This window comes from Mirounga leonina, unplaced genomic scaffold, assembly GCF_011800145.1.
Source record: "Mirounga leonina isolate KUSES-001 unplaced genomic scaffold, KU_Mleo_1.0 Mir_127, whole genome shotgun sequence".
In the NCBI taxonomy this organism is placed as follows: Eukaryota; Metazoa; Chordata; class Mammalia; order Carnivora; family Phocidae; genus Mirounga; species Mirounga leonina.
In genome coordinates this window covers 75,972,628-75,990,525 of record NW_023270316.1, presented here as the reverse complement: position 1 = coordinate 75,990,525, position 17,898 = coordinate 75,972,628, and the positions used below count along the sequence as shown (strand labels likewise).

At 43.1% G+C, this 17,898-nt stretch overlaps 1 protein-coding gene across 2 annotated transcripts in view; it reads right to left on the bottom strand.

Moving 5' to 3' along the window:
* SPATA13 (spermatogenesis associated 13) overlaps positions 1-17,898 on the bottom strand; it is a 141,542-nt gene that overhangs the window by 34,259 nt on the left and 89,385 nt on the right. The window lies entirely within an intron of this gene.

Sequence of the window (17,898 nt, the reverse complement as noted above, 5' to 3'; positions counted from 1 at the left end):
TGGGTCCCCACCCACGTATGTAGAACTGGAACCTGCATTTTAACAAGGTCTGGGGCATTCAAATACACATTCAGGTTTCAGAAGTATTGTTCTAGTCAATTCAAGAAACTCCTTCCTCTGAGGCAATATCGTGAATGCTAGTGTGCCTTTTAAAAATCAATTCAGGGCGCCTGGGTGGCTCAGTTGGTTAAGCGACTGCCTTCGGCTCAGGTCATGATCCTGGAGTCCCAGGATCGAGTCCCGCATCGGGCTCCCTGCTCAGCGGGGAGTCTGCTTCTCCCTCTGACCCTCCCCCCTCTCATGTTCTCTCTCTCAAATAAATAAATAAAATCTTTAAAAAAAAAATCAATTCAGAAACTAATGAAGACGATGGAATGAATGGATAGATGTGGTTTTAGTTAGAATAAAGAGGTGAAATGCTGAGATACTGACCAGTGAAAAGTTGGAATTAATTCTGATGGGTATCCCTTCTAAGTTTAAATTCCAGCAGGAGGCAAATAAAATCTAGAGTGTTTTCATTTTCTTAAATTTGGGGTTCGTCTGTTTGCTTGGTTGGTTAAAATTGCAAGATGTCAAAAAGAAAAAGATCTCTTTGCCACATTTCCTTGGTATTGTCCTAAGGGTTTGTTTGCTCACTTTTGCTTTTCACTGGCAGCTGGTACAAGGGTAGCTCTTATATCCCAAGGACTTCTTCCAAATCCAGAGATAGGGTCAAGGCACTACACTAAGATCCTTGGGAGTTTAGGATCTTAAATCAAAGGCATCTACTAAGTAAACTTACTTTATTGCACACCCCAAACAAAACAAAGATAAAAAGAAGGAAAAAAGTAAACAAAAACTGTGTTTAAATGAGGCATCTTATCGAAGGATACTGACCCAACAACCCTTTTAAGATATTTTTGGAAGAAGTAACACAGAGGTTTGACTTTCAGCTTAAAAATTTTTTTTAGTGATTAAAGCCTGTATTTACAAGAATACTACAGTAAGTATAGAATAAGAATACTACAGCAAAGACCTTAAGCATAGGGGCGCCTGGGTGGCTCAGCCGTTAAGCGTCTGCCTTCGGCTCAGGTCGTGGTCCCAGGGTCCTGGGATCGAGCCCCGCATCGGGCTCCCTGCTCCACGGGAGGCCTGCTTCTCCCTCTCCCACTCCCCCTGCTTCTCCCTCTCCCACTCCCCCTGCTTGTGTTCCCTCTCTCGCTGTGTCTCTCTCTGTCAAATAAATAAATAAAATCTAAAAAAAAAAAAAAAAGAACTTAAGCATAGTTGAAAAAAGTCTTAAACTCCACCCCCACCCAAACACACACATTAATCTATTCTCCTTGGATAAGACACCACTACATTACACGGTCAGGACTGGGAATTACAAACATTGATTACTGGCAACCCTGAAAGAATTAAGTAAGTGATCCGTCCCACAGGGGAGGAGAGAAATTCAAATTATATCCTATTATCAAATATTTAGAAATCAGTGAAAATAAAGTAAAAGTTGAAAACACATGGAATGTTATGATGATTTTTCTTATATTAAAGATACAGAAATTAAGGTGATTTTCGGCAAAGTGGTCCTAAGACCCATATATATTTACACACACCTATGTGGAAAGGAAATGCCACAAAACAATTGGGGTAAGTTAGTAGTGATACCTCAAACTCAAACCAGTGGTCATCTCTACTTCTCCAGGACTGTTTCTTGAGATTGACTAGGTGGTCGTTTAAGGTTCCATTTAGCTCTGAATTTCTGAGATCTTCTTTTTTTTTTTTTTTTTTAAAGATTCCATTTATGTATTTGACAGAGCGAGACACAGCAAGAGAGGGAACACGAGCAGGAGGAGTGGGAGAGGGAGAAGCAGGCTTCCCGCTGAGCAGGGAGCCTGATGCGGGGCTCAATCCCAGGACCCTGGGATCATGACCTGAGCCGAAGGCAGACACTTAATGAATGAGCCACCCAGGTGCCCCTGAGATCTTCTTCCTTTAAATACAGTATGGTATAGATTTTCTTACATGACCACCTTCTGCTTTGTGCAGAAAGATTACCAGCACTGGTTTTCTGCTCAAAGTTTCCCTGCTGCTGCTGAAAGCAGCAACCTTTCCCACATGACAGAGGCGTCCTTAGCCTAGGAATATCCTGGCAACTTTATGTCCCCGCTAGGTTTCGATATGGCCCCATCACCAAGAGCTACAGGACAGGCACAAGATAGGAGACGGCCCCAGAAGACAGAGTAACACTATCCTTTGGCATGACAATACTGTCAGTTTTAGAAAATGGGCTCAAGATCAGGTACCACGTCACCACGAACGGAGGAACTCCCTACATCTGGCTGGACCGAGCTACAGCACAAACTCCCATGTGAGCAACAACTACCCAGAATCAAGAGTAACGCAGAATGCATTCCTTTTTTTTTTTAAGATTTTATTTATTTATTTGAAAGAGACAGCACAAGCAGGGGGAGGGGCAGAAGGAGAAGGAGAAGCAGACTCCCTGCTGATGCAGGGCTCGATCCCAGGACGCTGGGATCATGACCTGAGCCGAAGGCAGACGCTTAACCAACTGAGCCACCCAGGCGCCCCTGCAGCATGTGTTCTGTGTATACTCACTTGCTCTTCTCCATTGCTGATATGGGGCCACAGTTCCTAAAGCTGGAATGGGGGACTCCTTAACAGGAACTAATTTGCTACATTTGCTATCAGTTATTCAAACCAATGCTCCCTTGTCCACTAGCACAAATAACTGAGTATCCAGAGGGATCCCTTTATTCTGAATGGATTTAATCACAATAAACAAGCTGTATTATTCATCTACAGACCAGTTATGCTATCTTCCAGAGAAATATAAGAAAATATAACCAATTTCTGAAAGTTGTATATGCTGCCTGCTCATGTATGGCTAAGGCAGGCTCAATTGAGGTCTTACTGAAACATCCTTCAGCAGCCGGGCTCCTCACCACAGAAGGGGAGGACCCTGTCACATAGAGCACACAGGAAGTGGAGCCCAAGTTATAAGAAGCTGCTGGGTGAGAACCACCCAGTGCACACTTGACGATACAGAGGATGTAAATGTGCCTCTCTTTGTGTTTTCAAAGCTACTGCTTTTCAATCTGTGGTAACGCAGACTCAAACACACAAGACGATGGAAAATTTTCTCAGTGGCTTAAAAACCCACCCATGTGCCCCCACTCCATGCCCCAACCTCTCCAAAAAAGACATTGATCCTGGGCACTATTTATCACAATGTTTAGACTAATTCAGAAACAAATAAAAATTGCCCTTTAAAAGAAAAGTAAGGTCTTCATTTTAAGACCTCTGCTTCTCCCATCTTCTGTAAACAACATGTTTTTGTGGTTTTTTTTTTTTCATCCTTCTGCACCTAGTACATATTTCATGTCTGTTCTGTATTTATGTATTTGTCTTTGCGTCCTCAAGACTGAGCAGGTTTCAACAACAAGAGCAAAATAGGTACTGGATGAATTTCCCTTTCTTCTTTTGTTTTAATTAAAGGCAATTATTAGGGCATGGTCTTAAAAGCTGACACACAGGTATACTTCTGTACACATAAAAAAAAATCATTTTGTGTTTTGTATAGCACCTGCAAGACAGGGGGTAGAAAGGAAGCAATCTGGGCTTCCAAGTCAGCCCGATCTGGTCTCAGTGCCAGCTACACTACTTACAACTGAAATCTTGCTGAACTGAGGGAGGAAGAAGGTCTGCGTAGTGTTAAGCCTTGTTGGATTCAGCTTTGGGAACGACAGCATGCACAGAGTACAGGCCCTGTGTGGTTGTTTGCTACATGTTTAGATATCTTGGCTCTCCTCTGTGACTTGTAATATTCTTTCTTCTACTTTTAAAATCCAATTTCTGAAACTTGAATTGGACACAGGATATTTTAAAGACTTTTTACTTTTTTTTTAATCCTAGAAAGATGTGAACAAATCCAAGTTTTAGAACTGAGAATGTTTGAACTGCTAAGATGATAACAATTTCAAGAATTTGCTGGGAAAAGGTGAAAAGCTTTGTTATTTTTCTGAGACAGACTAAAACATTAAGTTCCTTCTTAAAAAATCCTGATTATAGGCAGTGATTAAGGCATGAAATACCAGCACAGATAAAACTCCCATTGGAGCTAACAGCATGTCTAAGACTTGCAGGCACTGTGGTTCAAGGCACTGATGTCCATGTTTGTAATACTTGTTCCTGTATACGGAATAATTTCTAAATTCCTCTGACTGTGGAATCCACACTGTCTCACAGCATGGTCAGAAGAGAGAGATTTTTAACGTGCTCAGTGTTAGCAGGCAGGAAAACATTTTTCCTGCAAGTACGTGCCTAAAGACAAGTGAACTGAGTCATCCTGTTTCACAAATAAATACAAGCAATGCCCAGTGTCCCTTGGAAATAGAGTACAAAAGCGGGATGGAGAGAAGAGAACTAGACCAGACTCATGACGTCCACACCTGACAACCAAAACTCACTATCCCCAATTCTTCAAACCTGCTTTCCCAAGAACTGTGACTATCACTCTCAGTAGGTGCTAAGCAAACAAGATCTGATTTTGTATTTTCTCTCTGATTCATTATTGAAAGAAAACTTTTGAAAAGCACGCGCAGAAAGATTATCCAAACAATAAGAGATCAGACAAAAAGGTTTAATGGCGTGGTTATAATAACTTCAAGGCATCACATACGCCTTAACACTTGCTTTGTGTTTCTTTTTCTCTTTTGCTTTAACAAAAAAACTTGGTGTAGTCTCTAAGTGATACTTTGGAACATCCTTAGATAATGCCTAAAATCTTGGGTCAAGAGAATCAACAGAAAAAATTCTTTCTAGTTTTTTCTTTTGCTAATAACCCGAGTGTATGCATTTTAAATTTGCTTAACCTATATTTGGATAATAATTAAACAGAATATTGTTCCATAAAGACTTCTAGTGCTCTAGGGCTTTACTCATTGGATTAAGTGACTTGTCTAAGGTTAAACTGCTGGTTAGTGCAGTCAAATAAGTAACTCAGAACTCTGGCAATAAACATGGCCCACTGGTCCTCACTACTTGTCCCCTGTGTAATGAATACATCCCTCTGGTTTTTTGCAGGAATGATAGCTAATATTTGCTACATATTTACTGTGCACCACGTTGTTCTCACACATCCGTGGGGTACAGAACATTAATATTTCCTTTTACAAAGGAGGACATTAAGACTCTGAGGTTAAGGTCACATAGCTAGTCAACAGGATTAGGATTCAATTCTGGTTTTTGACCCAAAGATCTATCAATGAGAAAATTAACTTTCATAACAGTAATTAGAATAACAAATTAGAAAGAGGATCAACAACAGCAAATTAAGGCAAAGGGAAAAAAAGTATTTTCTTTGTTTTGACCAGGTAAAAGAATAAATCTGAAGTGTTTTAATAAATTTATTAACTTCATCACATGACTTTTCAAAAAAATTGCTTCAGTAATTTCTTACAACTTATTTAATTAAAAAATCAAGAGTTAAAATGGCATAAACTCTTCTGATTAAATTTCTTCCGCCTCCTTAAGGTTGGGGTGTTATTTCATAACGCTAAACCAAGGAATGGAACTTTCTGATGCATACCTAATATTACTATTTCTTCCAAAAACATTTAGTAAAAATAAACAGAGACCCATCTGTATCAATAAGCTTTCAGATACTGTAAAGCCAAAATAATTTTTTAATAAGGTAGCAAGACAAAAGCTTTTTAATTAATTTATGTTAATGTTAATTTAATTAACATTTAAGGGAAACGAGAAACAAAATTGATAAAACACCTCTGTACTAAAACTTAAAGTCCTGACTTCCCCCGCGGCCTTGCAGCCATTCTCCTGCTGCATTCTGGCTCTGCCCTCCCAGTGAACTCAAGCTGCCTTTGCCAATCAAGGTCAACACTGTCCTCCTCCTTGCCGCAAATCCAACGTGTATCTTTCAGAATGCCCAACTTCCCTCTGGCTGTATCTGACCTTGCTAACCACTCCGTCCCTGAAGCCGGGCTTCCTCTGACATCTGGGAAACCACTTAGCAGTCTGGCCATTCCTTTCCTATCTTCTTTGTGGATTTTGTTTTCCTTTACTGGTCCCCAAATGTTGCTGGTCCTCTTGTAATTTTTCATACACACCCTGGATGATAACACTGCTTCCAATAGCCTTAAGAACAACCATTCATTTGCTGAGGACTTTCAAGTCTTCTCTCCTGGGTCTCCTTCCTCCCCAATATCAGACTATTATGATGAAGGCCATGGTGAGAACATCTTCACTTGGCTGTCCCACCTGTGCCTCCAATTCAACATGCCTGGAATGGAAACAAGTCTCCCATTCATGTGCTTTTCTCCTATGCTCCCCATTACCCAGGCACCTGGGTTTCAGCACCCAAAACATCCAACTGGCTTGACCTCCAAGTTTTCATTTCTCCAGGACTATGGTCATGTGTTCTCTCTTTTTAAAGATTATTTATTTTGAGAGAGAGAGAGTGCAAGCATGAGCATGCAGGTGGGGAGGGACAGAGGGAGAGAGGGTCTTAAGCCTTAAGTGCAGAGCCCAACACAGGGCTTGATCTCAGGACCCTGAGATCATGACCTGCGCCGAAACCAAGAGTCAGAGGCTTAATGGACTGCACTACCCAGGCACCTCGACTTATGGTCATGTTCTTAGATCAGGGCTCTGTCCACTTGATTTAGCAACAGACTCTTCCTGTCTCCAGGAAGGACACAATCTAGCCAGCCATGTCTCTAAAATGCAAATCTGATCACCTCACTCCACTTAAAACCCTACTATGGCTCCTAGTTGCCCCCTGGGCTAGTCTAATCCCCTCACCTGGAAGCCCAGAGTGGGCAGACTCCTTACCTCTGATCTCTGGTCTAGACTCATCTCTCAACACTCCAAGCCTTCCCTCACCTCCTCCTGCTACAGCGAGGAGACCCACTGAAGGGGTTCTCCCATAGGTGCAGTCAGGCTGCCTGAAAGCCCTAACTCAAAAACATCACACCTGCATTTATGCTATAAACATCTTAACTTAAAACATATAAAAGTGCAATGGGTTCATCTTTGTTATCACAAAGGACCAGAGGTCTTCGGGTATGATCATCTGACTGGAACTCTGCATTCTTTCTTGCCTAGGTCACACCAGAATGTGTCAACTGTGATTTCCAGTTCTGGTTTCTTTCAAGTACAATAATAACCAGAGACACTTGTGAAGCATTCTGAGTAAAGATTCTTCGATTTTTCTTTTTTCTTTTTTTTTTTTTTACAGCTATCAATTCTCATCTAATTGGACAGAAAATAATTTTTTGGCAATTCACCTTTATTGAATCTCTACAAAGTATTCAGCTTAGTTTTCACAGTTGTCTCTTCAGTCTTACATTTCATTTGTTTGAATATCTAAGTAAGATCTATAATTATAATAATAAATACAGCTGCCATAAATGGGTTTGGAGGCATGCCCTTGACTCCTGGTAGGGATACAACTCAAGCAGTACCGAATGAGTAGCCTACTAAGGCAAGCACTCATCATGCTGCAGGCATCAGTCAGCACGTGCAGGACACCCTGAATCTGAGAGGCCTGTGGATGGGGTAAGAAAGTTTCTGTTGGGCATCCCTAACCTCAGTTTCCCAAATGTGCTCTCCTTTCTCTGGCTTCCACCCTTTGCATATGCTGTTCCCTCTCCTGGAATATACCTTCCCCTAGCAACAAACCTAATCTAACTTCTATTCATCCTTCACATTGTCACCTGCGAGACTCCCTGGGCCCAGCAAACTCCTAGAAGCCTGTGCCTATCAATTTTATCTTTTAGAAACTAGCTAACTAATTGCTGGAATAGGAAAAGAAACATTTGGAGAATGACCACCTTCCCCCGGCCTGAAGCAGGACTAGTCTGTGAAGATGGAAGTGCCCCCCAGTTACCTCGGGACATTATGTTAAAATCCCTGCTCTGGGAGGGGCATAAGCTTCATTAGCATAACATACAATATAGGTATGGGCATGTTTTCTGAGTCCGTATGTGTAACTATGCCTGTCCATTACATGCAAGGATAAGGTCTCCCCTTTGAATATTCATCCCAAACTCCAAGAGAAGGAGCCTGCTTACCCGTGTGGGGAGGCATGGCTTTGGAAATTATCCTGTGTCCTCCTTATTTACTATAAATAAAGATAACCTTGTGAGGCCACTCCACTTGCTGTAGTCAGTCTATTTCTCGCCAAGGAGCAGACCCACATTGGTTCAGTAACAAATCCTCAACGTGGATGTCATTTTCTCCAGGAGGTCTTGGGACTCCCCAGATCTGATCTGCATGCTCTCCTGACACCCAGAGCTCCTTTATCCTTGCAATGGCTTTACAAGTCCCTATAGCACACTGGAGGTTTATGAGAACAGTCTCTGGCTTCCTCGGGACCACCCAGCCTCTAGCAGTGCCTCACTCATAATAGGGCAGAGCTACAGAGATAACAGATATACAACATCACATATATTTATTAAGTGGGTCAATGCAAATGAGGTATCTCCTAAACCAAGAGCATATTAAAAGCCCAACTCTGAGAGTTTCAGAGCACCTTGGGCATTTCCTGAAATATCACTGTTTGATTATGTCATAATGGCACACCCTATATCACTCACCAATAATACCAGTCCTATCAACTGCACAATAAGGCTGAAAAAACTTGCTTTTACGACCAATACCAGTTCCTCAATGGGGAAAAGTAGATAAATACATCTAAGGAAATCTTTTCCGTTTCTGAGCAAATACATTCAGTACAAAATCAAATTGAAGAAAGAGAAGTTGAAGACATGGAAATAATGTCACCCCTGAGTAATAATCCCCACTGGGGATTTAAAAATCACCGGGCTTTCAAGACAGCCGTCGATGTCTTAGTACACTTTTTCTTTTAGACAAACCAACCTTAAATCTGTGTAGGAAACATGCCGCAGACGCAGGCAAGCAAGGCCTGGGGGCCGTTCTGGGGGTGGCCGTTGCGAGGCAAGTTGTGGGGGGCAGGATGCGGGGACAGCGGCCACGTGCACCGCCAGGCCACGTGGCCGGGGTGCCTCTCCAGCCCCCTGGGCTCCGGGATGGGTCCGCCCTGGTGCAGGCGCAGCTGCACGCACGCTGACCTCAGCTTCAGAAGAGGCCCTATTAGGCTCCCCGAAGAGGCAGCCACGCCCCATCGTTTCTGCTTGAGCCTTTCACATGATCAGCGATTCAGCAAGGAGAACTCCCGGTGTTGCTGCGGGATTCACCCCGGCAGAACGCCTATTGGGCACCCCGAGCCTCCTGGGGCTACTCGCGGAGGACCAGCGCCCACCTCTGCGAGGAGAAGTCACAGAGGGGGCTGAACCAGCTTTAAGGCCCTGGGCAGAAGCCAATGCCTATGGGCAGTTAGCAGGTGTTCGACCACATTGTGCTGGCCAGTGGGGACTACCCCAAAAGATACTAACTGAGCTTGTAACGCGCTAACTAGGATAAGCTCTCCTTTCCATCTCCTGGCCTGACATAAGGTTTCCACAAACGTTTCCACAGGGATATGCGCAGTGCAAGAACAGCAACGTTAACTGGGAAGCAGGAGCTTATTCAGTGGTAAACACCACTGCCATCACCTTTTCAGGGTTGAATGTTTCTCTAAAAAAGTCCTCAATTTATTCTGTACCAAAGCGAAAAAAGCAGTATGTCGGATTTATCACTAAGTAATTTATTTTGGAAATTTCTACATTATCTTTATTCTTCACTTATGTTTGTTTTCTGGGGGTAGCCCCTGGTAAGACCCATGATCAATGTGAGTGCAGTCTGTACTATTTTTTACTTGCTTTCTTATTGACACCAGAACCGGGAATTTTTTAATCCCTCAGAGCAGGTTTTCAAGACACATCTGACTCCTGAACAATATGCATTTGAACTGGGTGGCTCCACTTATACACAGATTTTTTTCAATAAATACAGTGCAATATTGTAAATGTATTTTCTCTTTATGGTTTTCTTAATAACACGTTCTTTTCTCTAGCTTACTTTATTGTAAGAATGCAGTATATAATACATATAACATACCAAATACGTGTTAATCAACTGCTTTATGTTACCAAGAAGGCTTCTGGTCAACAGTAGGCTATTAGCAGGGGGAGCCAAAAGTTACACACAGATTTTGGATTGTGCAGATTTTGGATTGTGCAGGGTGGGTGTGGGGGCATGCCCCTAACCCCCACATTATTCAAGGGTACTTCCTCCTTCCACCAATCATTAGCCGGCTCTAATGTTGCTCAGACAGGTTGGCCAGTGTACAATTTGGGTCATTATGTCCTTTGTAGATCAAGATGTTTTTTATATACAAGTATTGGCAAGGATGTGGAGAAAAAGGAACCCTCATGCACTGTTGGTGGGAATGCAAACTGGTGTAGCCCCTGTGGAAAACAATATGGAGGTTCCTCAAAAAGTTAAAAGAACTACCATATGATCCAGTAATTGCACTATTGGGTATTTACAAAAAGAATATGAAAACAGTAATTTGAAAGGATATGTGCACCGCTATGTTTATTGCAGCATTATTTACAATAGCCAAATTATGGAAGCAGCCCAAGTGTCCGTCGATAGATGAACAGATAAAGAAGATGTGGAATATCACAATGGAATATCAGCCATGAAAAAGAATGAAATCTTGCCATTTGCAACAACATGGTAAAATGCTAAGTGAAATAAGTCAGTCAGAGACAGACAAATACTATATGATGTCACTCATATGTGGAATTTAAGAAACAAAATGAACAAAGGAAAAAAGAGACAAACCAAAAAACAGACTGTTAACTATAGAGAACAAACTGATGGTTACCAGAGAGATGGTGGGTGGGGGAATGGGTGAAATAGGTGAAGGAGATTAGAGGACACTTATCATGATGAGCACAGAGTAATGTATGGAATTGTTGAATCACTGTATTGTACACCTGAAACTAATATAACACTATGTTAGCTAACTGGAATTTAAAAAAGAAACATGTTCTTTGTATACATCATGCCTTTAAGGACTGGATTTTTTGGTTGTTTTCCTAATGAAAAATGTGGATGGGGGGGGTTATGATTTAGAGTTTCACAATGCCATTGTTAACAACTTCAATTATTACATCATTCTGCTGAAGACTGAGCAATTCTGGCCTAGGTCATCAGAGCGCTACACTGGCTTAATTTGATTCTCTTTCCTAGCTTGCCAGAAGTGACTATATTCATAAGAAATTAAGATATAAAACTACTAAAAAATCAAATCAAGCAATAATTTGAGTAATTTAGAAATATTTTTAAAAGCCATAAAAAGTCTAATCAATTCAGGGCACCTGGCTGGCTCAGTAGGATCATGTGACTCTTGATATCAGGGTCATGAGTTCGAGTCCCATGTGTAGTGTAGAGTTTATTTAAAAAAAAAAAAAAAGTATGGTCAACTTGTCAACTTTGTATCTCCTTAGAAAACCATATTCTTATTTTTCACATTTAATCATTACTGTACCTAATCCTGTTTTTCTCTTTTGTGTAGCATTATTAAAAAACACTCTAATACAATACTTAATGGTTAAGGAGAAGGCTTTTAAAAATATAACAAACAAGGCGCCTGGGTGGCCCAGTTGGTTAAGCGACTACCTTCGGTTCAGGTCATGATCCTGGAGTCCCGGGATCGAGTCCCACATCAGGCTCCCTGCTCAGCAGGGAGTCTGCCTCTCCCTCTGACCCTCCTCCCTCTCATGCTCTCTGTCTCTCATTCTCTCTCGCAAATAAATAAAATCTTAAAAAAATATATAACAAACATATTTTTATTTTATTTTATTTTAAATATTTTATTTATTTATTTACTTGCCCGAGAGAGAGCGAGACAGCAAGAGAGGGAACACAAGCACGGGGAGTGGGAGAGGGAGAAGCAGGCTTCCCGCTGAGCAGGGAGCCCGATGCGGGGCTCGATCCCAGGATCCTGGGATCATGACCTGAGCCGAAGGCAGTCGCTTAATCAACCTAGCCACCCAGGAGCCCCCAACAAACATATTTTTTTAAAATGGCACCCCCAGGCTCTGTAGCTCAGGGGTTAGAGCACTGGTCTCATAAAATGGCACCCCCAAGTCTACTGATCTTCAGGGTCATGCTTTAGCTCCTTGCTTGTAACCCATAAAGATTCCACAGAAATGTGATAGCTGAGGAAACTGAATGTTTTCCCTTCTGGGAAATGTTTCCTTTCTGATTAAGATAATCATTGGGTTTATCTCACATGAGCAAGCTAATCTGAACTCGATGGGTGAGATGAGTAGAAAGACAAGGATGAGTAGACATGAGAAGAAGAATTTTGGAAAGCGATCAAATTTGACTTCTGATCAATACAGACTAGTAAGGGAGAATGTAAGGCTGGAACCCAAAGTAAATATGGGCAAGTCAGGAGCATGGGTAGGCTGTGATATAATAAGTTGCCCCCTATGTAAGACAAAAAGCTTACAAAAGAAAGCAAAAGGCAACAAAGATAATTCCCTAAGAGCAAGTTATCACAGCACAGGCTTGCTTGCTAAGACCCAGGGAGAAAGAAGGGCCACAACCACCATCACCAGTAAAGCAATAAGGTTGTTATAGGCTGGCAGCCTCCCATTCCTGAGCTTTATAAAAGCTCTTAGAAGTGCCATTGTGATTCCTGATCCGGATTCAATTATTTCAATACCACACCCATTTGATCAATACACATTACGGAGGACTGCTCCTTGTGACCTTTCTTCACAGACTGTAAGAGGCTAGTAAGGAGATATGACAGTACTCTAACTAAAGCAAGCAAGCAAGAAGTGCTAGAAAGGAGCACAGCATGGCGCTGTCAAGTTCTGAGAAGGGACAGCTCACCTCCACCTGAAAGGAGGAGGTCTTCATTTTTTAACAAAAATCAATTTGCTAATATTCAAATTTCTACATTTTGAGAAAAATTTAGTTGTGGGCATTTCTTGATTTGCAAATTTGGGGAGCACCTGCCCAGAGAGGAGGAAACATACTTTCATTATTTTTTAAAACTTTTGTGCTAAATTTCAAACAAACACAAAAGTAGAGAAATTAAATGATGAACCCACGATTATCAATACTTTACCAATTATTTTCCAACCTTCCTCAGCAGCTTTTTGGAGTATTTTAAAGCAAAACTTACATGTATTGATTCGTGCAAAAAATATTTTAGTATGTACCTATAAGAAATAAGGACTTAAAAATAACTACACTATCATTATCCCCACTAACAAAATGAACAATAATTTCTTCACTGAATTCTCAGTCCATGTGCAAATTTCCTCCATTGTCTCAAAATCATCTTTTTATTTGTTGGTGTCAAGATTCAAACACGGTACATACACTCCACTTACCAAATGCAGTTTGGATTAAACCAAATTTATCCATTTGGGTAACATCTACCAGAGATCACGCATTCAACACATGGACTCATGGAGCTGACTGTCATCCCAGCACTTTGATGGGCTGTAGATTTGGACCCAGTACTGGCCCACTCTTAAAGCAGTGGTGAGGCCAGCTCCTGGCACATAGGAAGGAAGCAGCACAAAAAACAGAAGATGGAAATGCTGGAGCTAGTCTGTCATGGACTCATCATCCCCTGGGCTGTGTCTCCCAATTCAGATGATGGAAGTGGCAGTGACTTTTATATGTGCTGTACTGCTAATCTGTCCAGGCAAGGGAAGTCAGTGGGGAAGTCAGTGAGAGATACTTCTGTTGCAGTGAAGTCCAGGACCTCGATGGAGGTGGGACATCTGTATTACAAGAAAAGAGGGCATCGCTCTTACACTAGGCAGCAGGGCCAGCTCAGTCCTGGGAATGGTTGACCCACATGATCTCTGGCTATGCCCAACTTATCATAGGGTCTGCAGGAACAAAAGTGATGAGTTACTGCACTAACGTATTACTTGGTTTGTAAGTAGGAAATCTCCAAATCTGATGACAGAGACTCAGGGCCCTCACACAGCTCCCAGATCTCAGCTGATTTCCACACTTAGAGCCTCTTCATGAAGCGGAAGCCAGGTGACCTTGGGGTAGGTATCCCACAGTTACAACTCTTCCTTCCAACCTCCCCAAAAGGGATCTTCCACCATTTACCTGGTAACTGTGCCCCCTGGCAAGGGGCCCCCCCTCCCCCCACCGTAGTAAACTCTAAGCGACAATTCTTCCTAATCCTTCCTTTCTGACGGAGAGGAGAGAGGGCCTCAGCAGGGATTTAGCTTGTGTAGATAGATGGCTAGGACAATGGCTTGGCTGAATGGCTTGGAGGAATGTGGAAAGAACAAAATAGGTAACGGACTGGTTTGGGGAAGGAGTATGATTAGATAAGCCAGAATACACTCAAAGCATGAGAAATAATCTGTGCCATATGAATGCCCAGTTGTATCCTACATGAATCCGATTGCAAAAGAGGCCGTTTAATAATTGTGTGAACACTGTGTTCCACTCTGTAAACGCCAATCTTTGTTCCTAGTCATCTTGATGCTTACTCAGTAGGTTCAGGGAGGAAAAAAAAAAAAAAGGCCATGGTGGCAGAAATGGATGCCAAGCCTGGGCTAAACCACAGGGTGTCCCCCTCAACCAAGTTAATGATATGGTTCCTTGAAGGAACCAGACAGCTCCTTGTGGAGAGTTGATTACAATGGACCCTTTTCATAATAGAGGGGTAGATGATCTGTCCTTAGTGGGAAAGATATTTATTCTAGACCTGGATTTGTTTTCCTTACCTGTCAGACCTCTGCTGGAATCTCACTGAAGGCCTCATTCACTGTCACGGCACCTTGCACGGCCATGCTTCTGCCAAAGGACCCCAGTGAGGGAAGTGTGATGACAGGCCGTGCCCACGAGGGTCACAAGTGTTAGCCTGTTATTGTCCCGAAGCACGCAATCATGGCCGAAGGGAAATAAAGTTACGGAGATGGCTTGGGGACATATCTTGACGTTGTAATGTGGTGCTGGATGGGGTATGTGCACCGAACCGTGCGTGACAAGGCAATGTGCACCCACAGCCAGAATACAAAGGGCAAGCACAGGGGCCGCTTCTTATGATGACTTGATAATACATCTGCAAAATATTTTCTTCCTATTCAGTAACTCTGCCCTGTCATTCTTCCAAGAGAGAAGGACCTCCACGGGAATCCACAGGCCCGGCCCCACTGGATTAGAACCAAGGCCGGCCACTCTCGCCTCCCCGTGCACTGGGAAAATGAGCACCCAAGACAGACATGGACTTCTTTTGTGGTCAGTGCCACCACGGTTTCTCAACTGGACTTATGCAATAACCTCCAAGTCAGTCTCCCTTCCTCTTTTCTCCCTCAAACCATCCTTCCTCTCTAAAGCTTCAATCAGTGCCTATCACTCCCCAGCTGGCAGTGGCTTTCCGTTTCACTCCAAGTCCTACCCGAGACCTGCAATGCCCTTTCTATCTGGCCGCAGCCTCCCAGCCAGACTGCAACGCCCTCTTCTCCTGCCCTTGTTTCCTGAACTCTGGTCAAGGGCGCTCTCGTTGAACCTCCGACACATCAAGTGCCAGCCTACCTCTGGGCACCTGAAGTGCCTGCCACGGGGACCTCTCCTCCCTCAGATCTTCGGCTCCTGCTCATCTTTCAAGCCTCCACTCAGGCGTCACCTCCTTAGGGACACTGGGTCACCCTCTGCTGTGCCCTTCCTGACACTCCCTACCACGTTACCCACATTCATGTTCCCCAGAGCAATCATTACTGCCCGAGAGAAGGGTATTTACTGACTTACTGGATTGGATTCAATGCTAGAATGTGAACTTGGTGATGCTGTACCCTCCACTCCACTCCACATGGTAAAACCAGTGCCTGGCAGGCTCCAGTTGGTGCCCCACACATTTTTATAGATGGACTGCTTTTGACTGAGGGAGGGGAAGAAAAAAGACGATGGCAACTCTAAGCAAGCAGGACCACTCACAGCTCCACACCATGGGGTGAAGGTCTGGGCCACCTCACCTGGCAAAGGACACTACCAGGTAAGGTACTGGGCAGGCGCCGGGGGCGGGGAGAGGGGGGATGTGCGGCCAGCACGAGAGGAGCAAAGTCAACAATAGCACATATGGCCTTGCAACCAGAAGCAGAAGAAAGAGATTTCCTTGTGTGGTATCACATATATATACATAATATTTATTTATTTTCTATTTCCTTTCCTCCCCCACCTCCTTCCACTACCACGGTAAGGGTGTGTTGCATAAATTTCCCTCTGGGCATACACAGTGGAAAAGGCACTGCAACAGAACCAAGGAAGAAACGGCTACTGCTCCGGAGGGCCTAGACTCGGAGCTGTTTGCAGTAACTGATGAGCCTCTGGGTTGTCTCCCTCAAGGGAAGGAGCGAGAGGGTTTTTAATTATACATGGAGTAGGTACATCACGTCAGATTGACATTTTTAAAAAAAGGAACACCCTCCACCCTGCTTCATTTTTCTTTATAGTACCACCTGCCCGGTTACATAGTCACTTGTTAATTCATTATCCCCTCACTGGAATAAGTGATTTAAGAGCTTTGTTCTGTTCCCTGCTTTCACCTGGCACATGGTGAGCACTCAGTAGTTACTGGATATATGAATGAATGAATGAATGAGTGAATGAATGAATGAATGAATGAACGAACAAATGGAGAATCTGTCCAGAATCTACTTCTATTTCTAACACTACTTGGATTTCCTCTAGGGGAATGACCTCCTTTCCATTGTGTTCAGCCTCGGTGATAGGGTGCCATGTACCTGCGTCCCAATATGGAAGGCAAAGGGTCTCTGGAGGCCCCCAGCCCTTCTCCCTGTTCCAGGGCCACCAGGCAGTAGACACCTCACCTGAGCTTCAAGGGTTGATTTCCCTATCCTGGGATTTTGACTTTTAAGTGACAGAAGGAATGTTGGCCTTCACTCATTCCTATGCCCTCCTGCTACGTGCTTCCCTCAGCTTCTTCCAAGTGGTTCCTTGATTCCCAGGAACAACCCTAAAGGCCATCCATTTCCTAGACTGGTTCTCTAGCCATTCTTTCAACTCTGGGGACATCGGACACCCTTCCAATAAATTCTCTTTTTGCTTCAGCTGGTCAGAGTTCGTTTTTGTTGCTTCTCAACAAAAGAACATTGAAGTCAAAACAAAACACTATTACAGAAAGCACAGAAATAGCTGTTTGTATGTATGTCTACAGGATTGGAGGAGAAATCACCTACATTCCATCCTAACCACATGAATTTCATTTTTGCATTATTCCTGTTAAATCTTTGAACATATGTACTCATGTCATATATTGTTATGATCGTGGTATACGTTATAGGTTGAATTATGTCCCCCATACAGATGCTGAAATCCTAACCTCTAGTACCATCAAAGTAACCTTATTTGGAAATAAAGTCTTAGTAGATGATCAAGTTAAGAGGAGATTATTAGGGTGGGCCCTACCTCAAGGACAGGGAGAAAGCCACATGAAGATGAAGGCAGGGATAAAGGCAGTACATCTACCTGCCAAGACGCAAGCCACCCTAGACAACCGGAAGCTGGGATGGGAGCCAGCAGAGACTCCGCGACCCTGCCCTCGAAAGGAACCACCCCACCAACGCCTTCCTCTGACTTCCAGCCTCCAGTGCTGAAACACAAACTTCTGCTGTTTAAGCCACTGGGTTTGTGGTACTTTGTTAAACATGGTTTTATTTCCTATTTTTCTTCTCACATTAAAACTGTAGCCGTCCCTTTTCATGTTGTTGCAGGGTTTTCCTATCTGTGTTGTAAACTGTTTTGAGGTAGTGGCCCACGCAGGACTCCAACTCACTATTCCACTGTGAATGAACATTTACTGTGCTTTGACTTTCGTGCCATCACAACACTGTGAAGAGTATCTTGGGCATACAGCTTTTTTTCTCCTTTTGGATGACTTTCTGAAAA